This window comes from Cervus canadensis, chromosome Y (assembly GCF_019320065.1).
Source record: "Cervus canadensis isolate Bull #8, Minnesota chromosome Y, ASM1932006v1, whole genome shotgun sequence".
In the NCBI taxonomy this organism is placed as follows: domain Eukaryota; kingdom Metazoa; phylum Chordata; class Mammalia; order Artiodactyla; family Cervidae; genus Cervus; species Cervus canadensis.
In genome coordinates, this window is record NC_057420.1 from 6,557,069 (window position 1) to 6,580,204 (window position 23,136).

The 23,136-nt window shown below is 38.9% G+C and overlaps 1 protein-coding gene across 1 annotated transcript in view; it reads right to left on the reverse strand.

The window, feature by feature from the left end:
* LOC122436399 (gamma-taxilin-like) overlaps window positions 1-23,136 on the reverse strand; it is a 90,548-nt gene that overhangs the window by 37,907 nt on the left and 29,505 nt on the right. The window lies entirely within an intron of this gene.

A 23,136-nucleotide genomic window follows, 5' to 3' on the forward strand; every position in this document is an offset into this window, starting at 1 on the left:
TAGCAAAACAGAAAAAGAGGACACAAGATTGTACCAGGAAACAGACTTTTGAACTCTGTGGAGAAGGTGAGGGTTGGGATGTTTCAAAAGAACAGCATGTATACTATCTATGGTGAAACAGATCACCAGCCCAGGAGGGATGCATGAGACAAGTGCTCGGGCCTGGTGCACTGGGAAGACCCAGAGGAATCGGGTGGAGAGGGAGGTGGGAGGGGGGATCGAGATGGGGAATACGTGTAAATCTATGGCTGATTCATATCAATGTATGACAAAACCCACTGAAATGTTGTGAAGTAATTAGCCTCCAACTAATAAAATAAATAAATAAATAAATAAAAAGCAGAGACATTACTTTGTCAACAAAGGTCCATCTACACAAGGCTGTGATTTTTCCAGTGGTCATGTATGGATATGAGAGTTGGACTATAAAGAAAGCTGAGCGCTGAAAAATTGATGTTTTTGAACTGTGGAGTTGGAGAAGACTCTTGAGAGTCCCTTGGACTCCAAGGGGATCCAACCAGTCCACCTTAAGGAAGATCAGTCCTGGGTGTTCACTGGAAGGACTGATACTGAAACTGAGAGTCCAACACTTTGACCACCTGATGCAAATAGATGACTCATTTGAAAAGATCCTGATGCTGTGAAAGATTGAGGGCAGGAGGAGAAGGGGACAACAAGAGGATGAGATGGGTGGATGGCATTGCCGACTCAATGGATATGAGTTAGGTGAACTCCGCGAGTTGGTGATGGACAATGAAGCCTTGCATGCTGCAATTCATGGGGTCGCAGTTGGACACGACTGAGCAACTGAGCTGAATTGAACAAAAATTCAGGTGGTACGTTATATTTCTGTTTTTAAAAAATGATATTGATGGGTGGGCCCAAGATGGCAGAGGAATAGGACAGGGAGACCATTTTCTCCTCCCACAAACTCATCAAAAGATCATTTTAATTTTGAGCAACTTCCACAACTTCTGAATGCTGGTAGAGGACACCAGCCAGCCCGAAAGGCAGCCCATTCTCTTAGAAAGGCAGCCCGTTCTCTTAGAAAGGATGTAGGACAAAACATAAAAGACAAAAAAACAGAGACCAAAGATTTACGGACAGAGATCCATCCCAGTGAGGAAGTAGTGAGGGAGAAGTTTCCAAAACAGGAGGAAACCCTCTCAGAGGTGAGTCTGTGGGAAGTTCTGGAATCTCAGAGGGTACATAACTGGGAGGGGAAACACACACACACACACACACACACACGCACACAATATGCACCTAACTGCAACTGCCTGCAGAGAAGTAGCCCGGGTGCCTGCATCTGCCACCAGCAAGTGGGGGCTGGGCAGGGAGGCAGGGACTGCATCATATGTCCCTAGGGTAAATACTAGCACTGAATGCCCTGAGGATAATCTGAGGGAGCTAATGTAAGATAGCAATCCACACAAGTGAATTGCAAGAGAGACCAAAAAAAAAAAGACCTTTCCCCTGAAAGGCTCTAACACAACACAGTGACCCATGGTGCACTCAAAGAAAAAAGCACTGAGTGAATGCCAGTGGAGACCCTTTGAGGGACCATACAGGAAGAGCCATACAGACCCCTCCCTGACTGGAGGCAAAGAGGCAGGCATAGGACATACAGAGTCAGAAGGCAATGGGCCACTGCAATCTCAACCCCAGAGATGGCATCTTTCAACAAACTGTGAACAGCCTTCCAGTTGCTAACCACATCTTCCTGGGATCCTGGATGGTTGTCATCTGCCAGGAGTATCTCAGCCTGAAATCAGCTTCCCAGAAGAGGTACAGGCATCTGAGACCATGCTCTCACAGCATACCAACGAAACCTAGCAATGGGGGCCATGGAGGTGATTAAGATGCATGGCCTATCTGGGACAGGGCGTTCACCAAGCAACCAGTTGCCTGAGCTTCTCAGACTTGGGAAGGCCACAAAACACACAACTTATCAGGTCTGAACCCTTATGGAGTATCTGAGAACTTAAGTGGCTTAGACCTGGGAAGAGCACAGGTCCCTGAGGACAATCTGAGGAGCAAATGTGGGGCAGCAATACAAACACTGGAATTGGAGAAAGCCAGAAAAAGACCTTACCCCCAAAAGGCTCTAACACAGTACGGTGACCCTTGGTGCACTCACAGAAAAAAGGGCCCTAAGAAACATAGGGCCCAATTGGGACAGTGCCCTTGCAGAGCACCCTAGAGTCTGGGAAGCACACACTGCCTTGGGCTGTGATAACCCAGTAAGATCCATCCACCCCAAGCACTCCTCACACATGCCCATGGTACCTGTTTGCAGTGTCCACCCTCCCCTCAACACAACTGAGTGAGCAAGTCTAAGTGGCCACTGTCGCCCCCTTGTGACAAGGCGGAAATTAGACACTGAAGACAAAAGCAAACAGAGAAAGCCAAAATAAACAAAAGCGAACCACTCCAGAAGTGACCAGGGTAACAGATTAAAACCCTCCAAATAATACTGACTGTGCATTGGAGGGGGACCTTATAGACCTTGAGAACAAGCACAAGCTGGAACAAGAAACTATCTAAACTGAACTAAGCACAAAATGCCCACAATAGCTCCAGATAAATCCCTAGATATATTTTTACTATTATCACTTTTTAATATATATATTTTTTAAAATTTAAGTTCTTTATTACTTTTTTAATTTTCATTTTAGAATCTAAAATTACCTTGCAAAAAAAAAAATAGATCCTATTTTTAAAGCTAATTTCCTATATAAATTTATTTAATTTTTCTGATTTTGTCTTTTTGGATTTTTGACAGTCTAACCTCTAGGCTAGATTTTTAATCTTTGCTTTTTTCCTACTTGTGATACAAATTTTCTACCTTTAAGGATTTAATCTTGGGGGAGGTCCTAAGGATGGCGGAGGAATAGGACAGGGAGACCACTTTCTCCCCCACAAACTCATCAAAAGAACATTTGAACACTAAGCAAATTCCACATAACAACTTCTAAATGCTGGCAGAGGACATTAGGCACCCAGAAAGATAAAAATAGACAAAAAGAGAGACAAAAGAAGTAGGAACGGAGATCCGTCCAGGGAAGGGAGTCTTAAAAGGGGGGAAGTTTCCAAACACTAGGAAACACTCTCACCAGTGGGTCTGTGGGGAATCTTGTAATCTCAGAGGGCAACATAACCGAGAGCAAAAATAAATAAATACTTAAAACTCACAAATTACATGTCTAACGAAAACCTCCAGCACTCAAAGCCACCAGCAGCAAGTGGGGACTGAACAGGGAGGCTCCAGCTGCACTGTTTAGGGTAGTTAGCACCAACTACATTGGAAGGGGCCTATATATATTGAGAAGTATAAGCTAGATCAGGGAACTATCTGAAACTGAACTGACTCCACACTGTCCGCAACAGCTCCAGAGAAATTCCTATATATATTTCTACTATTATCATTCTTAAATTAAAAAAAAAAAATTAATTTTAAGTCCTCTAGTACTCCTTTAATTTTCATTTTTATAATATACTATAACCTTGCCCCCCCCAAAAAAAAAGACCCTGTTTTGAATGAAAACTTCGTAAATATATTTTAAAATTTTTGTGACTTTGTTTTTTTAATATTGTATTTTTGAGAGTCTAACCTCTACTCTACAATACTTTGCCTACCTCATGCAAGAGCTGACTCATTGGAAAACACCCTGATGCTGGGCGGGATTGGGGGCAAGAGGAGAAGGGGACGACAGGATGAGATGGCGGGATGGCATCACGGACTCAATGGGCATGAGTTTGAGTAAACTCTGGGAGCTGGTGATGGCCAGGGAGACCTGGCATGCTGCGATTCATGGGGTCACAGAGTTGGACACGACTGAGCAACTGAACTGAACTGAACTGAACCTCTACTCTAGATTTGTAATCTTTGCTTTTTGGTATTTGTTATCAATTTTGTACCTTTAAGAACCCAATCTTCAGTACCCTAACTCGAGACTGTGATTACTCGCTTGATTGCTCTCCCCCACTTTTGACTTGCCTTCTTCTCTACCACGTCGCCTCTATCACCTCCCTCTGCCTTTTCTTCTCTAACCAGCTCTTGACTCTCTTTGTGTGTTCTGGGCTGTGGAGAACACTTATGGAACTGATTACTGGCTGGATTTGTCTCTCTCATTTTGACTCCCCCTTTTCTCCTCCTGGTCACCTCTGTCTCCTTCCTCTTCTCTTCTCTGTGTAACTCCGTGAACATCTCTGATGGGTCCAGACAGTGGAGAGCACATAGGCAACTGATTACTGCAAAGACTGCTCTCTCCCCTTTTGATTCCCCTTCCTCTTCTCCTGGTCACTTCTATCTTCCTCCCTCTTTTCTTCTCGATGTAACTTGTGAACCTATCCAGGTGTTCCTCACTGTGGAGAAACTTTTCATCTTTAACCTAGATGTTTTATTGTTGGTGCTCTATAGATGGAGAAGTCTTGAGACTACTGTAAGAATAAGACTGAGAACCAGAGGCAGGAGGCTAAAGTCCAAATCCTGAGAACACCAGAGAACTCCTGACTCCAGGGAACATTAATCGATAGGACATCATCAAAAGCCTCCATACCTACAATGAAACCAAGCACAACCCAAGGGCCAACAAGTTCCAGAGCAAGATATATCATGCAATTCTCCAGAAACACAGGAACACAGCCCTGAGCTTCAATATACAGGTTGCCCAGAGTCACACCAAACCCACTGACATCTCAAAACCCACTACTGGACACTTCATTGCACTCCAAACAGAGGAAATCCAGCTCCACCCACCATAACACCAACAAAACTTCCCTAACCAGGAAACCTTGACAAGCCATTAGTCCAATCCCACCACCTGGACCAACTTCCACAATAAAGAGAAACCACAAACTGCCAGGATACAGAAAGGCCACCCCAACACAGCTTCAATATACAGGTTGCCCAGAGTCACACCAAACCCACTGACATCTCAAAACCCACTACTGGACACTTCATTGCACTCCAAACAGAGGAAATCCAGCTCCACCCACCAGAACACCAACAAAAGCTTCCCTAACCAGGAAACCTTGACAAGCCATTAGTCCAATCCCACCACCTGGACCAACTTCCACAATAAAGAGAAACCACAAACTGCCAGGATACAGAAAGGCCACCCCAACACAGCAATATAAACAAGATGAAAAGGCAGAGAAACACTCAGCAGGTAAAGGAAAAGGATAAATGCCCATCAAAACAAAAAAAGAGGAAGAGGTAGGGAATCTACCTGAAAAAGAAATAAAAATAACCATAGTGAAAATGATCCAAAATCTTGAAAACAACATGGAGTTACAGGTAAACAGCCTGGGGACAAGGATTGAGAAGATGCAAGAAATGTTTAACAAGGACCTAGAAGAAATAAAAAAGAGTCAATATATAATGAATGATGCAATAAATGAGATAAAAAACACTCTGGAGTAAAGCAACAGTAGAATAACGGAGGCAGAAGATAGGATAAGCAAGGTAGAAAATAGAGTGGTAGAAATAAATGAAGCAGAGAGGAAAAAAGAATTAAAAGAAATGAGGACAACCTCAGAGACCTCTGGGACAATGTTAAATGTCCCAACATTAGAATCATAGGAGTCCCAGAAGAAGAAGACAAAAAGAAAGACCAAGAGAAAATACCTGAGGAGACAATAGTTGAAAACTTCCCTAAAATGGGGAAAGAAATAGTCACCCAAGTCCAAGAAACCCAGAGAGTCCTAAACAGTATAAACACAAGGCAAAACCACACAAGACATGTATTAATCAAATTAACAAAGATCAAACACAAAGAACAAATATTAAAAGCAGCAAGGGAAAAACAAAAAGTAACACACAAGGGATTCCCATAAGCATAACAGCTGATCTTTCAAGGCAAAAAGGGAATGACAGGACATACTTAAAAGTGATGAAAGAGAAAAACCTTAACCAGATTACTACCCAGTAAGGATCTCATTCAAATATGAAGGAGAAATCAAAAGCTTTACAGACAAGCAAAATCTCAGAGAATTCAGCACCACCAAACCAGCATTTCAACAAATGCTAAAGATCTTCTCTAGACAGGAAAAACAGAAAAGGATTATAAACACAAACTCAAAACAACAAAGTAAATGGCAAAGGGATCGTACTTATCAATAACTACCTTAAATGTAAATGGGTTGAATGCCCCAACCAAAAGACAAAGACTGGCTGAATGGATACAAAAACAAGACGTCTACATATGCTGTCTACAAGAGACACACCTCAAACCAGGGACACATACAGACTGAGAGTGAAGAAATGGAATAAGATATTCCACGCAAATAGAGACCAAAAGAAAGCTGGAGTCGTAATACTAGTATCAGATAAAATAGAATTTAAAATAAAGGCTGTGAAAAGAGACAAGAACGACACTATATAAAGATCAAAGGATCAATCCAAGAAGAAGATATAACAAGTATATATATATATATATATATATATATATATACATGCCCAACATAGGAGCACCACAGTATGTAAGGCAAATGCTAGCAAGTATGAAAGGGGAAATTAACAATAACACAATAATAGGGGGAGACTTTAATACCCTACTCCCATCTATGGATAGATAAACTAAACAGAAAATTAACAAGGAAACACAAAGTTTAAGTGACACAATGGACCAATTTGACCTAATTGATACCTATAGGACATTTCACCCCCAAGACAATCAATTTCACCTTTTTCTCAAGTGCACATGGAATCTTCTCCAGGAGAGATCACATCCTGGGCCATAAATCTAGCCTTGGTAAATTCAAAAAAACTGAAATCACTCCAAGCAACTTTTCTGACCACAACACAGTAAGATCAGATGCCGCTCAGGCCAGGGAAGGCACAAAATGCAGGCACAACCAAGTCCGCTCTTTTGTGGAGTACCCGAAAACTGAAACCACACGCAACGCAGGGCACGATCCCTATAGAGCAGCCAGGCGCCTGAGCAGTGTAGAAGGGGAAAGCACAGGCACCCGTGAGCAGGGCAAACCCAGTGAGGCCAGAACACAGTGAGTGCTACCCACACACAGTGATATCTGTCTGCAGCCTCCGCCCTCCCCTTAGCAGGACTGAACTATTGAACCTAAATAGATCATCTCCACCCACCTGTGTCAGGGTGGAACTTAGACACCGAAGAGATGGCAAACAGAAGCCAAATAAACAAAGGGAACAGCTTCAGAAAGGAGCGGTACAACTGATTAAAATCCCTGTAGGTAACACCGACTACATCAGAAGGGGCCTATAGATATCGAGACGGGTAAGCTGGAACGAGGAGCTATCTGAAACTGAACCAAACCCACACTGACCCCAAGAGCTCCAGAGAAATTCCTAGATATAGATATAGATATTTTTTTTAATTAAAAAAATTTTTTCTTTCCTTTTCTTTTTTATTTTTTCTCTTTTATTTTCTTTTAAAATTCCCTATTACTCCCCCATTACTCCTTAACTTTCATTTTCATATATTTTTATGATTTTTTTAATTAGGGAAAAATTTTTTTTTCATGTTTTTTTTTTTGGTCGTCTGTTCTCTCTTATTTCCCTTTAAAGTCCTCTAATACTCCTCTATTATTCCTTAATTTTCATTTTCATTTCACTATAACCTTGCAAAAAAAAAAGAGACACCCTATTTTTAAACTGAACCTCATATATATTTCTAAATTTTTTGTGTGTTTTTGTTTTTGTTTTAGAATATTGTATTTTAAAGAGTCTAACCACTATGCTAGATTTTTAATCTTTGTTTTTCGGTATGTGATATAAATTTTGGACATTTAAGAATCCAATATTCAGTTCCCATTTCTATTGAGGAGTGTGTTGATTACTCTCTCCCACTTTTGACTCTGTTTTCTACCTCAGAACAACTCTATTTCCTCCTTTCCCCTTCTCTTCTGAATCCAATTCTGTGAATCTTTATGGATGTCTGGGCTACGGAGAACACTTTGGGAACAGATAACTGTGTAGATCTGTCTCTCTCCTCTTGAGTCCCCCTTGTTCTCCTCCTGCTCATCTCTATCTCCCTCCTTCCTCTCCTCTATTTCATGTAACTCTGTGAACCTCTCTGGGTGTCCCTCACGGTGGAGAATCTTTTCACCATTAACCTAGAAGTTTTATTAACAGTGCTGTATAGTTGGAGAAGTCTGGAGACTACTGGAAGAATAAAACTGAAATCCAGAGGAAGGAGACTTAAGCCCAAAATCTGAGAACACCAGAAAACTCCTGACCACATGGAACATTAAGTAATAAGAGACCATCGAAAAGCCTCCATACCTACACCGAAACCAACCACCACCCAAGAGCCAATAAGCTCCAGAACAAGACATACCACACAAATTCTTTAGCAACACAGGAACATAGAACTGAGTGTCAACATACAGGCTGCCCAAAGTCACACCTAACACATAGACCCATCTCAAAACTCACTACTGGACACTCCATTGCACTCCAGAGAGAAGGAATCCAATCCCACGCACCAGAACACTGACACAAGCTTCCCTAACCAGGAAACCTTGACAAACCAATCGTCCAACTGCACCCACTGGGTGAAATCTCCACAACAAAAAGGAACCATAGACCACCAGAATACAGAAAGCCCACCAGACACAGCAATCTAAACAAGATGAAAAGGCAGAGAAATACCCAACAGGTAAAGGAACATGAAAAATGCCCACCAAGTCAAACAAAAGAGGACGAGATAGGGAATCTACCTGAAAAAGGATTTAGAATAATGATAATAAAAATGATCCAAAATCTTGAAAACAAAATGGAGTTACAGATAAATAGCCTGTAGACAAAGATTGAGAAGATGCAAGAAATGTTTAACAAGGACCTAGAAGAAATAAGAGTCAATTAAAAATGAATAATGCAATAAATGAGATAAAAAACGCTCTGGAGGGAACCACGAGTAGAATAACAGAGACGGAAGATAGGATAAGTGAGGTAGAAGATAAAATGGTGGAAATAAATAAAGCAGAGAGGAAAAAAGAAAAAAGAATCAAAAGAAGTGAGGACAACCTCAGGGACCACTGGGACAATGTGAAACGCCCCAATATTCGAATCATAGGAGTCCCTGAAGAAGAAGAAAAAAAATAAAGGCCATGAGAAAATACTCGAGGAGATAATAGCTGAACACTTCCCAAATGGGGAAGGAAATAGCCACCCAAGTCCAAGAAACCCAGAGAGTCCCAAACAGGATAAACCCAAGGCAAAACACCCCAAGACACATATTAATCAAATTAACAAAGATCAAACACAAAGAACAAATATTAAAAGCAGCAAGGGAGAAACAACAAATAACACACAAAGGGATTCCCATAAGGATAACAGCTGGTCTATCAATAGAAACCCTCCAGGCCAGAAGGGAATGGCAGGACGTACTGAAAGTAATGAAAGAGAATAACCTACAACCTAGATTGCTGTATCCAGCAAGGATCTCATTCAGATATGAAGGAGAATTCAAAAGCTTTACAGACAAGCAAAAGCTGAGAGAATTCAGCACCACCAAAACAGCTCTCCAGCAAATGCTAAAGGATCTTCTCTAGACAGGAAACACAGAAGGGGTGTATAAACGTGAACTCAAAACAACAAAGTAAATGGCAACAGGACCACACCTATCAATAATTACCTTAAATGTAAATGGGTTGAATGCCCCAACCAAAAGACAAAGACCGGCTGAATGGATACAAAAACAAGACCCCTATATATGATGTCTACAAGAGACCCACCTCAAAACAAGGGACACGTACAGACTGAAAATGAAGGGCTGGAAAAAAATATTTCACACAAACGGAGACGAAAAGAAAGCAGGAGTCGCAATACTCATATCAGATAAAATAGACTTTCAAATAAAGGCTGTGAAAAGAGACAAAGAAGAACACTACATAATGATCAAAGGATCAATCCAAGAAGAAGATATAACAATTATAAATATATATGCACCCAACATAGGAGCACCGCAATATGTAAGGCAAATGCTAATGACTATGAAAGAGGAAATTAATAGTAACACAATAATAGTGGGAGACTTTAATAACCCAGTCACAACTACGGATAGATCAACTAAACAGAAAATGAACAAGGAAACACAAACTTTAAATGACACAATGGACCAGCTAGACCTAACTGATATCTATAGGACATTTCACCCCAAAACAATCAACTTCACCGTTTTCTCAAGTGTACACGGAACATTCTCCAGAATAGATCACATCCTGTGCCATAAATCTAGTCTTGGTAAATTCAAAAAAATTGAAACCATTCCAGTCATCTTTTCTGACCACAGTGCAGTAAGATTAGATCTCAGTTACAGGAAAAAAAAATATTAAAAATTCAAACATATGGAGGCTAAATAACACGCTTCTGAATAACCAACAAATCACAGAAGAAATCTAAAAAGAAATCAAAATATGCATAGAAATGAATGAAAATGAAAACACAACAACCCAAAACCTATAGGACACTGTAAAAGCAGTGCTAAGAGGAAGGTTCATAGCATTACAGGCTTACGTCAAGAAACAAGAAAAAAGCCAAATAAATAACCTAACTCTACACCTAAAGCAATTAGAGAAGGAAGAAATGAAGAACCCCAGAGTTAGCAGAAGGAAAGAAATCTGAAAAATTAGGGGAGAAATAAATGCAAAAGAAACTAAAGAGACCATTGCAAAAATCAACAAAGCTAAAAGCTGGTTTTTTTGAAAAAATAAACAAAACTGACAAACCATTAGCAAGACTTATTAAGAAAAAAAAGGGAGAGGAACCAAATTAACAAAATTAGAAATGAAAATGGAGAGATCACAACAGACAACACTGAAATACAAAGGATCATAAGAGACTACTACCAGCAGCTCTATGCCAATAAAATGGACAACTTGGATGAAATGGACAAATTCTTAGAAAAGTATAACCTTCCAAAACTGAACCAGGAAGAAATAGAAGACCTTAACAGACCCATCACAAGCAAGGAAATCAAAACTGTAATCAAAAATCTTCCAGCAAACAAAAGCCCAGGACCAGATGGCTTCACAGCTGAATTCTACCAAAAATTTAGAGAAGAGCTAACACCTACCTTACTCAAACTCTTCCAGAACATTGCAGAAGAAGGTAAACTTCCAAACTCATTCTATGAGGCCACCATCACCCTAATTCCAAAACCAGACAAAGATGCCACAAAAAAAGAAAACTACAGGCCAAAATCACTGATGAACACAGATGCAAAAATCCTTAACAAAATTCTAGCAAACAGAATCCAACAATATATTAAAAAAATCATACACCATGACCAAGTGGGCTTTATCCCAGGAATGCAAGGATTCTTTAATATATGCAAATCAATCAATGTAATACACCACGTTAACAAATTGAAAGATAAAAACCATATGATTATCTCAATAGATGCAAAAAAGCCTCTGACAAAATTCAACATCCATTTATGATTAAAACTCTCCAGAAAGCAGGAATAGAAGGAACATACCTCAACATAATAAAAGTTATATATGACAAACCCACAGCAAGCATTACCCTCAATGGTGAAAAATTGAAAGCATTTCCCCTAAAATCAGGAACAAGACAAGGGTGTCCATTCTCACCACTACTATTCAAAATAGTGTTAGAAGTTTTGCCCACACCAACCAGAGCAGAAAAAGAAGTAAAAGGAATCCAGATAGGAAAAGAAGAAGTGAAACTCTCACTGTTTGCAGATAGCATGATCCTCTACATAGAAAACCCTAAAGACTCTACCAGAAAATTACTAGAGCTAATCAATGAATACAGTAAAGTTGCAGGATATAAAATTAACACACAGAAATCCCTTGCATTCCTATACACTAAGTATGAGAAAAGAGAAAGAGAAATTAAGGAAACAATACCATTCACCATTGTAACAAAACTAATAAAATACTTAGGAGTATATCTACCTAAAGAAACAAAAGACCTATACATAGAAAACTATAAAACACTGATGAAAGAAATCAAAGAGGACACAAACAGATGGAGAAATATCTGTGTTCATGGATTGGAAGAATCAATATTGTTAAAATGGCTATTCTACCCAAAGCAATCTATAGATTCAATGCAATCCCTATTAAGCTACCAAATGTATTTTTCACAGAACTAGAAAAAATAATTTCACAATTGGTGTGGAAATACAAAAAACCTCGAATAGCCAAAGTAATCTTGAGAGAGAAGAATGGAACTGGAAGAATCAACCTGCCTGACTTCAGTCTCTACTACAAAGCCACAGTCATCAAGACAGTATGGTCCTGGCACAAAGACAGAAATATAGATCAATGGAACCGAATAGAAAGCCCAAAGATAAATCCACAAACCTATGGACACCTTATCTTTGACAAAGGAGGAAAGGGTATACAATGGAAAAAAGACAACCTCTTTAACAAGTGGTGCTGGGAAAACTGGTCAACCACTTGTAAAAGAATGAAACTAGAACACTTTCTAACACCATACACAAAAATAAACTCAAAATGGATTAAAGATCTAAATGTAGGACCAGAAATTATAAAACTCCTAGAGGAGAACATAGGCAAAACACTCTCCGACATGAATCACAGCAGGATCCTCTATGACCCACCTCCCAGAATATTAGAAATAAAAGCAAAACTAAACAAATAGGACCTAATGAAACTTAAAAGCTTTTGCACAACAAAGGAAACTATAAGCAAGGTGAAAAGAGAGCCCTCAGATTGGGAGAACATAATAGCAAATGAAGAAACAGACAAAGGATTAATCTCAAAAATATACAAGCAACTCTTGAAGCTCAATTCCAGAAAAATAAATGACCCAGTCAAAAAATGGGCCAAGGAACTAAACAGACATTTCTCCAAAGAAGACATACAGATGGCTAACAAACACATGAAAAGATGCTCAACATCACTCATTATCAGAGAAATGCAAATCAAAACCACAATGAGGTACCATTATACACCAGTCAGGATGGCTGCTATCCAAAAGTCTACAAGCAATAAATGCTGGAGAGGATGTGGAGAAAAGGGAACCCTCTTACACTGTTGGTGGGAATGCAAACTAGTACAGCCGCTATGGAGAACGGTGTGGGGATTCCTTAAAAAACTGGAAATAGAACTGCTATATGACCCAGCAATCCCACTTCTGGGCATACACACTAAGGAAACCAGATCTGAAAGAGACACGAGCACCCCAATGTTCATCGCAGCACTGTTTATAATAGCCAGGACATGGAAGCAACCTAGATGCCCATCAGGAGACGAATAGATAAGGAAGCTGTGGTACATATACACCATGGAATATTACTCGGCCATTAAAAAGAATTCATTTGAATCAGTTCTAATGAGATGGATGAAACTGGAGCCCATTATACAGAGTGAAGTAAGCCAGAAAGATAAAGACCATTACAGCATACTAACACATATATATGGAATTTAGAAAGATGGTAATGATAACCCTATATGCAAAACAGAAAAAGAGACACAGATGTACAGAACTGACTTTTGGACTCTGTCAGAGAAGGCGAGGGTGGGATGTTTCAAGAGAACAGTATCAAAACATGTATATTATCTAGGTTGAAACAGATCACCAGCCCAGGATGGAGCATGAAACAAGTGCTCGGACCTGGTGTACTGGGAAGACCCAGAGGGATCGGGTAGAGAGGGAGGTGGGAGGGGGGAACAGGATGTAAATACATGTAAATCCATGGCTAATTCATGTCAATGTATGACAAAATCCACTACAATATTGTAAAGTAAGTAGCCTCCAACTAATGAAAATAAATGAAAAAAAAAAAAAAAAATCAGATGTCAATTACAGGAGAAAAACTGTCAAAAATTCCAAGATATGGAGGCTGACCAACACGCTGCTGCGTAACCAACAAATCACAGAAGAAATCAAAAAAGAAATCAAAATTTGCATAGAAATGAATGAAAATGAAAACACAACAACCCAAAATCTATGGGACACTATAAAATCAGTGCTAAGGGGAAGGTTCTTAGCAATACAGGCTTACCTCAAGAAAGAAAAAAAAGTTAAATAAATAACCTAACTCTATACCTAAAGCAACTAGAAAAGGAAGAAATGAAGAACCCCAAGATTAGTACAAGAAAATAAATCTTAAAGATTAGGGCAGAAATAAATACAAAAGAAGAAACGAAACCATAGCAAAAATCAAAAAAGCTAAAAGATGGTTATTTGAGAAGATAAATAAAATTGACAAACCATTAACCAGACTCATCAAGAAACAAAGGGAGAAGAATCAATCAACAAAATGAGAAATGAAAATGGAGAAAACACAACAGACAACACAGAAATACAAAGGATCATAAGAGACTGCTCTCAGCAATTATATGCCAATAAAATGGACAACTTGGAAGAAATGAACAAATTCTTAGAAAAGTAAAACTTCTCAAAACTGAACCAGGAATAGAAAATTTTAACAGACCAATCACAAGCACAGAAATTGAAAGTGTAATCAGAAATCTTCCAGCAAACAAAAGCCCAGGACCAGAGGGCTTCAAAACTGAAATCTACCAAAAATTTAGAGAACAGTTAACACCTATCCTACTCAACCTCTTCCAGAAAATTGCAGAGGAAGATAAACTTCCAAATTCATTCTATGAGGCCTAATACCAAAACCCCAATACCAAAACCAGACAAAGACGCCACAAAAAAGAGCACCAGAGGCCAATATCGCTGATGAACATAGAGGCAAAAATCCTTAACAAAATTCTAGCAAACAGAATCCAACAACATATGAAAAAGATCATATATTATGACCAAGTGGGCTTTATCCCAGGAATGCAAGGATTCTTTAACATGTGCAAATCAATCAATGTAATACACCACATTAACAAACTGAAAGATAAAACCGTATGATTATCTCAATAGATCCCATGAAAGATTTTGACAAAATTCAACATCCATTTATGATAAAAACCTTACAGTAGGCAGGCATATAAAGAACATACTTTAACATAACAAAAGCTATATATGAAAACCCACATCAAACATTATCCTCAATGGTAAAAAATTGAAAGCATTTCCCCTAAAATCAGGAACAAGACAAGGGTGCCCACTCTCACCACTACTATTCAACATAGTTTTGGAAGTGTTGGCCATAGCAATCAGAGAAGAAAAAAGAAGTCAGAGGAATCCAGAATGGAAAAGAAGAAGTAAAACTCTCACTGTTTGCAGATGGCATGATCCTCTACATAGAAAACCCTAAAGACTCTACCAGAAAATTACTAAAGCCAATCAATTAATATAGAAAAGTTGCAGGATATAAAAGTAACACACAGAAATCCCTTGCATTCCTATAAATTAACAATGAGAAAACAGAAAGAGAAATTAAGGAAACAATTCCATTCACCATTGCAACAAAAATAATAAAATACTTAGGAATATATCTACCTAAAGAAACAGAAGACCTATATGTAGAAAACTATAAAACAAGATGAAAGAAAGCAAAGAGGACACAAATAGATGGAGAAAACTAAAACACTAATGAAAGACATCAAAGAGGACACAAATAGATGGAGAAAACTGTAAAACACTGATGAAAGAAATCAAAGATGACACAAATAGATGGAGAAATATATACCATTTCATGGACTGGAAAAATCAATATAGTGAAAATCTGTAAACTACTCAAAGCATCTACAGATTCAATGCAATCCCTATCAAGCTACCAACGGTATTCCTCACACAGAACTAGAACAAATAATTTCACAATTTGTATGGAAATACCAAAAACCCTGAATAGCCAAAGTAATCTTGAGAAAGAAGAATGGAACTAGAAGAATGGAACTAGAAGAATCAACCTGCCTGACTTCAGGCTCTACTACAAAGCTAGTCATCAAGTTAGTACGGTACTGGCACAAAGACAGAAACATAGATCAATGAAACAAAACAGAAAGCCTGGAGATAAATCCAGGCGCCTATGGACAACTTTTCTTTGACAAAGGAGGCAAGAATATACAATAGAGAAAAGACAATCTCTTTAACAAGTGGTGCTTGGAAAACTGGTCAACAACTTGTCAAAGAATGAAACTAGAACCATACACAAAAATAAATTCAAAATGGATTAAAGATCTAAACCTAAGACTGGAAACTATAAAACTCCTAGAGCAAAACAGGTGAGACACTCTCTGAGAAGTCTTGAAGCTACTGTAAGAGAAGGACTAAAAGCCAGAGGCAGGAGGCTTAACTCTAAAACTTGAGAATATCAGTGAACTGCTGATTCCAGGGAACATTAATAAACAACAGCTCACACAGGACTACATACCTACACTGAAACAAAGCTCCACCCAAAAGCTAAGAAGTTCCAGTGAAAGACACATGAAACTAATTCTCCAGCAAAACAGGAACACAACTCTGAGCAAAACAGGAACACAACACAAAGACAGGTGGCCCAAAGCCATGTGAAACCCACAGACACCCCAAAACCTACTACTTGACACTTCACTGCACTTCAGAGAGAAGAGATCCAACTCCACACACCAGAACACAGAGGTAAGCTGCCCCAAGTCAAAAGCCCTGACAAGCCACTAGTCCAACCCAACTCACAGGAAGCAGACTCCACAAAAAAGAGGAACCACAAACTTGCAGCATACAGCAAGGGGACCCCAAACATATCAATCTAAACAAAATGAAAATGCAGAGAACTTTTCAGCAGGTAAAGGAACATGAAAAAAAACCCACAAACCAAAAACAGAGGAGAAAATAGGGAGTCTACCTGAAAAAGACATCAGAAAATGATAGTAAAGATGATCCAAAATCTCAGAAACAAAATCGAGTTACAGGGAAGTAAGACTAGAGGCAAGCATTGAGAAGATACAAGAAATGTTTAACAAAGACCTAGAAGAAATAAAGAAGTGTCAATCAATAATGAATAATGCAATAACCGAGATTACTCCATAGGGAACGAACAGTAGCGAAACTGAGGCAGGAGATAGGATGAGGTGGAAGAGAGGTGGAAATAAATGAAGCAGAGGGGGAAAAAAATGGAGAAAGAATTAAAAGAAATGAGTACAACCTTAGAGACCTCTGGGACAATCTGAAAAGTGCCAAGGTACAAATAATAGGTGTCTCAGAAGACCAAAAAAAAAAAAAAAAAGGGCATGAGAAAAAGCTTGAGGAGATAGATAATAGTCAAAAACTTCCCTAAAATGGGGAAGAAACAGCTCCAAATCCAAGAAACCCAGAATGTCCAAAACAGGATAAACCCAAGGTGAAACACCCAAAGACATAACATTAACTAAGGAAGGTCAGACACAAACAACAAATATTAAAAGCAGAAAGATAAGAAGCAACAAATAACACACAAGGGGAGCCCCATAAGGATAATAGCTGATGTTTCAATACAAACTCTTCAGGCCAGAAAGAAATAGCAGGACATACTTAAAGAGATAAAAGAGAAAAACCTACAACCCAGATAACTATATCCACAGGATCTCATTCAAATACAAAGGAGAAACCAAAAGCTTTACAGACAAGCAAAAGCTAAGCGAATTCAGCACCAGGAAACCAGATCTTCAACAAGTGCCTAAATTTATTCTCTAGACAGGAAACACAGAAAAGGTTTACAAAATCAAACCCAAAACAACTAAGTAAATGATAGCGGGTTCATACTTATCAATAATTACCTCAAAAGTAAATGGCTTAAATGGCCCAACCAAAAGACAAAGACTGGCCAAATGGATACAAAAACAAGACCACTATATATGTGGCCTTCAAGAGACTCACCTCAAACCAAGGGACACAGAGGCTGAAATGAGGGGCAGGAAAAAATATTCCATGCAAATGAAGATCAAAAGAATGCACAAGTAGTAATACTCATCTTAGATCAAATAGACTTTGAAATAAAGACCACAAAAAGAGACAAAGACACAATATAATGATCAAAGGATCAATCAAGAAGAAGATAAAACGTATACATGCATGCAACATAGGAGGACCTCAATAAGTAAGGTATATACTAACAAGTGTATGCAAGAGGAAATTAATAGTAATACAACAGTGGAGAAATTAATACACCATTCACACCTAAGGAACTATCAATCAGAAACTTAGCAAGGATATACAAGTTTTAAATGACACAATGAACCAGTTAGACTTAATTTACATCTGTATAGTATTTTACCCCCAAAAATGAATTTCACCAATTTTCACATGCACACAGAATATTCTCCAGGACAGATCACATCCTGGGTCACAAATATACACTTGGTAAACTTAAGTGTTGAAATCATTTCAAGCATACTTTCTGATCACAATGTGGTAAGATTAGATGTCAGCTACAGGGAAGAAAAAAAAAACTTAAAAAAACAAACATATGGAGACTAAACAACAGGATTCTGAGTAACCAACAGATCATGGAAAAATTAAAAGGGAAATCAAATTATGCATAGAAACAAACAAAAACACACTCAAAACCTGTCAGCTCAGTTCAGTGGCTCACTCACGTCTGACTCTCTGTGACCCAATGAACCGCCACGCGCCAGGCTTCCCTGTCCATCACCAACTTCCGCAGTCCACCCAAACCCATGTCCATTGTGTCAGTGATGCGATCCAACCATCTCATCCTCTGTCATCCGCTTCTCCTTCCTGCCCTCGATCTTTCCCAACATCAGGGTCTTTTCAAATGAGTCAGCTCTTCGCATCAGGTGGCCAAAATATTAGAGTTTCAGCTTCAACATCAGTCCTTCCAACAAACACCCAGGACTGATCTCCTTTAGGATGGACTGGGTGGATCTCCTTGCAGTCCAAAGGACTCTCAAGAGTCTTCTCCAACACCACAGTTCAAAAGCATCAATTCTTCAGCACTCAGCTTTCTTTATAGTTCAACTCTCACACGCATACATGACTACTAGAAAAATGGTAGCCTTGACTAGATGGACGTTTGTTGGCAAAGTAATGTCTCTGCTTTTTAATATGCTGTCTACGTTGGTCATAACTTTCCTTCCAAGGAGCAAGCATCTTTTAATTTCATGGCTGCAATCACCATCCACAGTGATTGTGAAGCCCAGAAAAATAGTCAGTCACTGTTTCCACTCTTTTCCATCTATTTGCCATGAAGTGATGGGACCAGATGCCATGATCTTAGTTTTCTGAATGTTGAGCTTTAAGCCAACTTTTTCACTCTCTTTTTTCACTTTCATCAAGAGGCTCTTTAGTTCTTCTTCACTTAAGACAGAGTGCCAGAGGAACTATGGATGGAGGTTTGTGATATTGTACAGGAGACAGGGAGCAAGACCATCCCCCCCAAAAAAAGAAATGCAAAACAGCAAAATGGCTGTCTGAGGAGGCCTTACCAATAGCTGTGAAAAGAAGAGAAGTGAAAAGCAAAGGAGAAAAGGAAAGATAGTCCCATGTGAATCCAGAGTTCCAAAGAATAACAAGGAGAGATAAAAAAGCCTTCCTCAGTGATCAATGCAAAGAAAGAGAGGAAAATGATAGAATGGGAAAGACTAGAGATCTCTTCAAGAAAGTTAAAGATACCAAGGGAACATTTCATGCAAAGATGGGCTCAATGAAGGACAGAAATGGTATGGACCTAACAGAAGCAGAAGATTATTAAGAAGAGGTGGCAAGAATCCACAGAAGTGTACAAAAAAGATCTTCACTACCCAGATAATCACAAAGGTGTGATTATTCAGTCACCTAGGGCTGGACATCCTGGAATGTGAAGTCAGGTGGGCCTTAGGAACCACCACTATGAACAAAGCTAGTGGAGGCAAAAGAATTCCAGTTGGGCTATTTCAAGTTCTAAAATATGATGCTGTGAAAGTGCTGCACTCAATAACTTCAGATATGCAGATGACACCACCCAAAACCTACGGGATTCAGTAAAAGCAGTGTGAAGGGGAAGGTTCATAGCAATATAAGCATACTAAAAAAAAAGAAATGAAACATTAGATAAATAACCTAACTTTACATCTAAAGCAACTAGAAAAAGAAAAGCTGAATAACCCCAAAGTTAGATGGAAAGAAATAATAAAAATAAGAGAAAAAACAACTGAAAAACAAATGAAGACTACAGAAAAATCAACAAAATAAAAGCTGGTTCTTTCAGAAGATAAACAAAATAGAAAAACCATTAGACAGATTACAGTAAGAAGAATCAAATCAATAAAATTAGAAATGAAAATAGTAAAAATCACAACAGACAACACAGAAATACAAAGAATCATAAGAGACTACTGTCAGCAACTATATGCCAATAAAAAGTATAACTGGAGAAATGGGACCAAATTTGACGAAAGTATTACCTTCCAAAACTGAACCAGGGGAAAAAAAAAAAAGAACATAAAACAGACCCATCACAAGCACAGAAATCAAAAGTAATAAAAGATTTTTCAACTAACAAAAAGTTCAGGGCCAGATGGCTTCACAGATGAATTCTACCAAAGATTGAAAGCAGAGCTAACACCAATCCTTCTCAAAATTACAGAGGAAGGTAAGCTGCCAAACTCATTCTGAAGCCACCATCACCCTAATACCAAAACCAGACTAAGATGTTACAAAAAAGAAGACTATAGGCTAATATCAATGACAGACATAGATGTAAAAATCCTCAATAAAATTCTAGTAAACAGAATCCAACAACATATTATAAAAATTAAACATCATGACCAAGTGAGTTTTATTCCAGGGATGCAAGGATTCTTCAATATTCACAAATCAATCAATGTGATACACTGTATTAACAAACTGAAAAGTAAAAACCACATGAAAAGTAAAAAACATCTCAATAGATGCAGATTAGGCTTTGACAAAATTCAACACCCTTTGATGATAAAAATTCTCCAGAAAGCAGGCACAGAATAAATATGACTCAACATAATCAAAGCCATCTAAGATAAACCCACTGCAAACACTGTCCTCAATGGTAAAAAGCAGAAAGCATTTCCTCTAATTAGGAAGAAGACAAGGGTACCCACTCTCACCTCTACTATTCAACACAATTTTGGAAGTTGTAGCCACAGCAATTAGAGAAGAAAAAGAAATAAAAGGAATCCAGAAGGGAAAAGAAGTAAAACTCTCAGTTTGCAGATGACAAGACCCTCTACATAGCAAACCCTAAAATCACTACCAGAAAATTACTAGAGCTAATCAATGAACATAGTAATGTTGCAGGATATAAAATTAATACACTGGGGGGATGGTCCTAAGATGGCAGAGGAACAGGATGGGGAGACCACTTTCTCCCCCACAAATTCATCAAAAGAGCATCTGAGTGCTGCGCAACGTCCACAAAACAAGTTCTGAGTACTGGAGGTGGACATCAGGCACCCAGAAAGGCAGCCTATTCTCTTTGAAAGGATGCAGGAGAAAATAGACCAAAAGTGAGACAGAAGAGTTAGGGACAGACCCTCATCCTGGGAAGGGAGTCATAAAGGAGAACTTTCCAAACAGCTGGAAACCCTTTCAGCAGCAGGTCTGTGGGGAGTTTCAGAATCTCAGAAGGGAACATAACCTGGAGAAAAAATTTAAAAAGACCCACAGAACATGGGCCTAACTGCAACACCCAGTGGAAAAGTTGTCCAGATGCTGGTGTTGGCCACCAAGGAGCAGGGACTAGTCAGGGAGGTGCTGGTTGCATGCTTAAGGACTAGGCCTGAATGCCCTGAGGACAACTGGAGGGAATTAAAATGAGATAGCAACACAAAGTGTGGGACAGCCAGAGAGAGAGAGAAAAAAAAGAGAACTTTCCCAAGAAAAGCTCTAACCTAAGGTGTTTAAGTTCTTTAATACTTTTCATTTTTATAACCTAGTATTACCTTGCAAAAAAAAAGAAGACCTACTTTTAAAGCAAAATTCATATTTTCTAGTTTTTCTGACTTTGTTTTCTATTTTTAACATTGTATTTCTGAGAGTCCAACCTCTACTCTAGATTTTAATCTTTGCTTTTTTGCTATTTGTTATCAATTTTGTACCCTTAAGAATCTTATTTTCAGTACCTATTTTCACTTAGGGGTGTGATTACTGACTGGCTGGATTGCTCTCTCCCTTCTGACGCTGCCTTTTCTCCTCCAGATCACCTCTATCTCCTCCCTCACCTTTCCCTGCTCTGCTTAACTCTGAATTTCACTGGGTGTTCCAAGCTGTGGAGAAAACTTAGTTATCTGTTAACTGTCTAGATTCCCATCTCCCATTTTGACTTTCCCTCTTCTTCTCCTAGTCACCTCTATCTCCCTCCTAAGTCTTCTCTGCTCTATATAAATCCACGAACCTCTCCGAATGTTCCACACTGTGGAGAATCTATGCACCATTAATCTAGATGTTTTATCATCAGTGCTGTATGGATGTAGAAGTGTTAAGGCTATTTTAAGAATAAGATGAAAGCCATAGGCAGGAGGCTTAAATCCAAAACTTCAGAACACCGGAATATTCCTGACTCCAAGGAACAGAGCTTATCCAAAAGCTTCCAGATATACACTGAAACCAAGCACCACCCAAGAGCCAAGAAGTTCCAAAGCAAGACATACCATGCTAATTCTCTAGCAATGCAGGAACATAGCCCTAAGCATTAAAATACAGGCAGCCAAAAGTAACACCAAATCCACAGACACCCCCAAACTCACTACTGGACATGTCACTGAAATCAAGACAGAAGAGACTCAGCTCCACACACCAGAAGACAGACACAAACTTCCCTAACCAGGAAACCTTGACAAGCCACTAGTCCAACCCCACCACATGAGCAACCTCCACAATAAAGACGAACCACAAACTTCCAGCATACAAAAAGGGCACCCCAAACACAGCAAACTAAACAAAAGGAAAAGGCAAAGTAATATTCAGCAGGTAAGGAACATGATAAATGCCCACCAAACCAAACAAAAGAGGAGGAGATAGGGAGTCTAACTGAAAAAGAAATCAGAAGAATGATAGTAAAGATGATCCCATATCTTGAAAACAAAATGAGCTACAGATAAATAGTCTGGAGACAAGGATTGAGAAGATGCAAGAAATGTTTAACAAAGACCTAGAAGAAATAAAAAAGAGTCAATATATAATGAATAATGCAATAACTAAGATCAAAAGCCCTCTGGAGGGAATCAAAAGCAGAATAACTCAGGCAGAAGATAGGATAAGTGAGGTGGAAGACAGAATGGTGGAAATAAATGAAGCAGAAAGGAAAAAGTGGAAAAGAACTA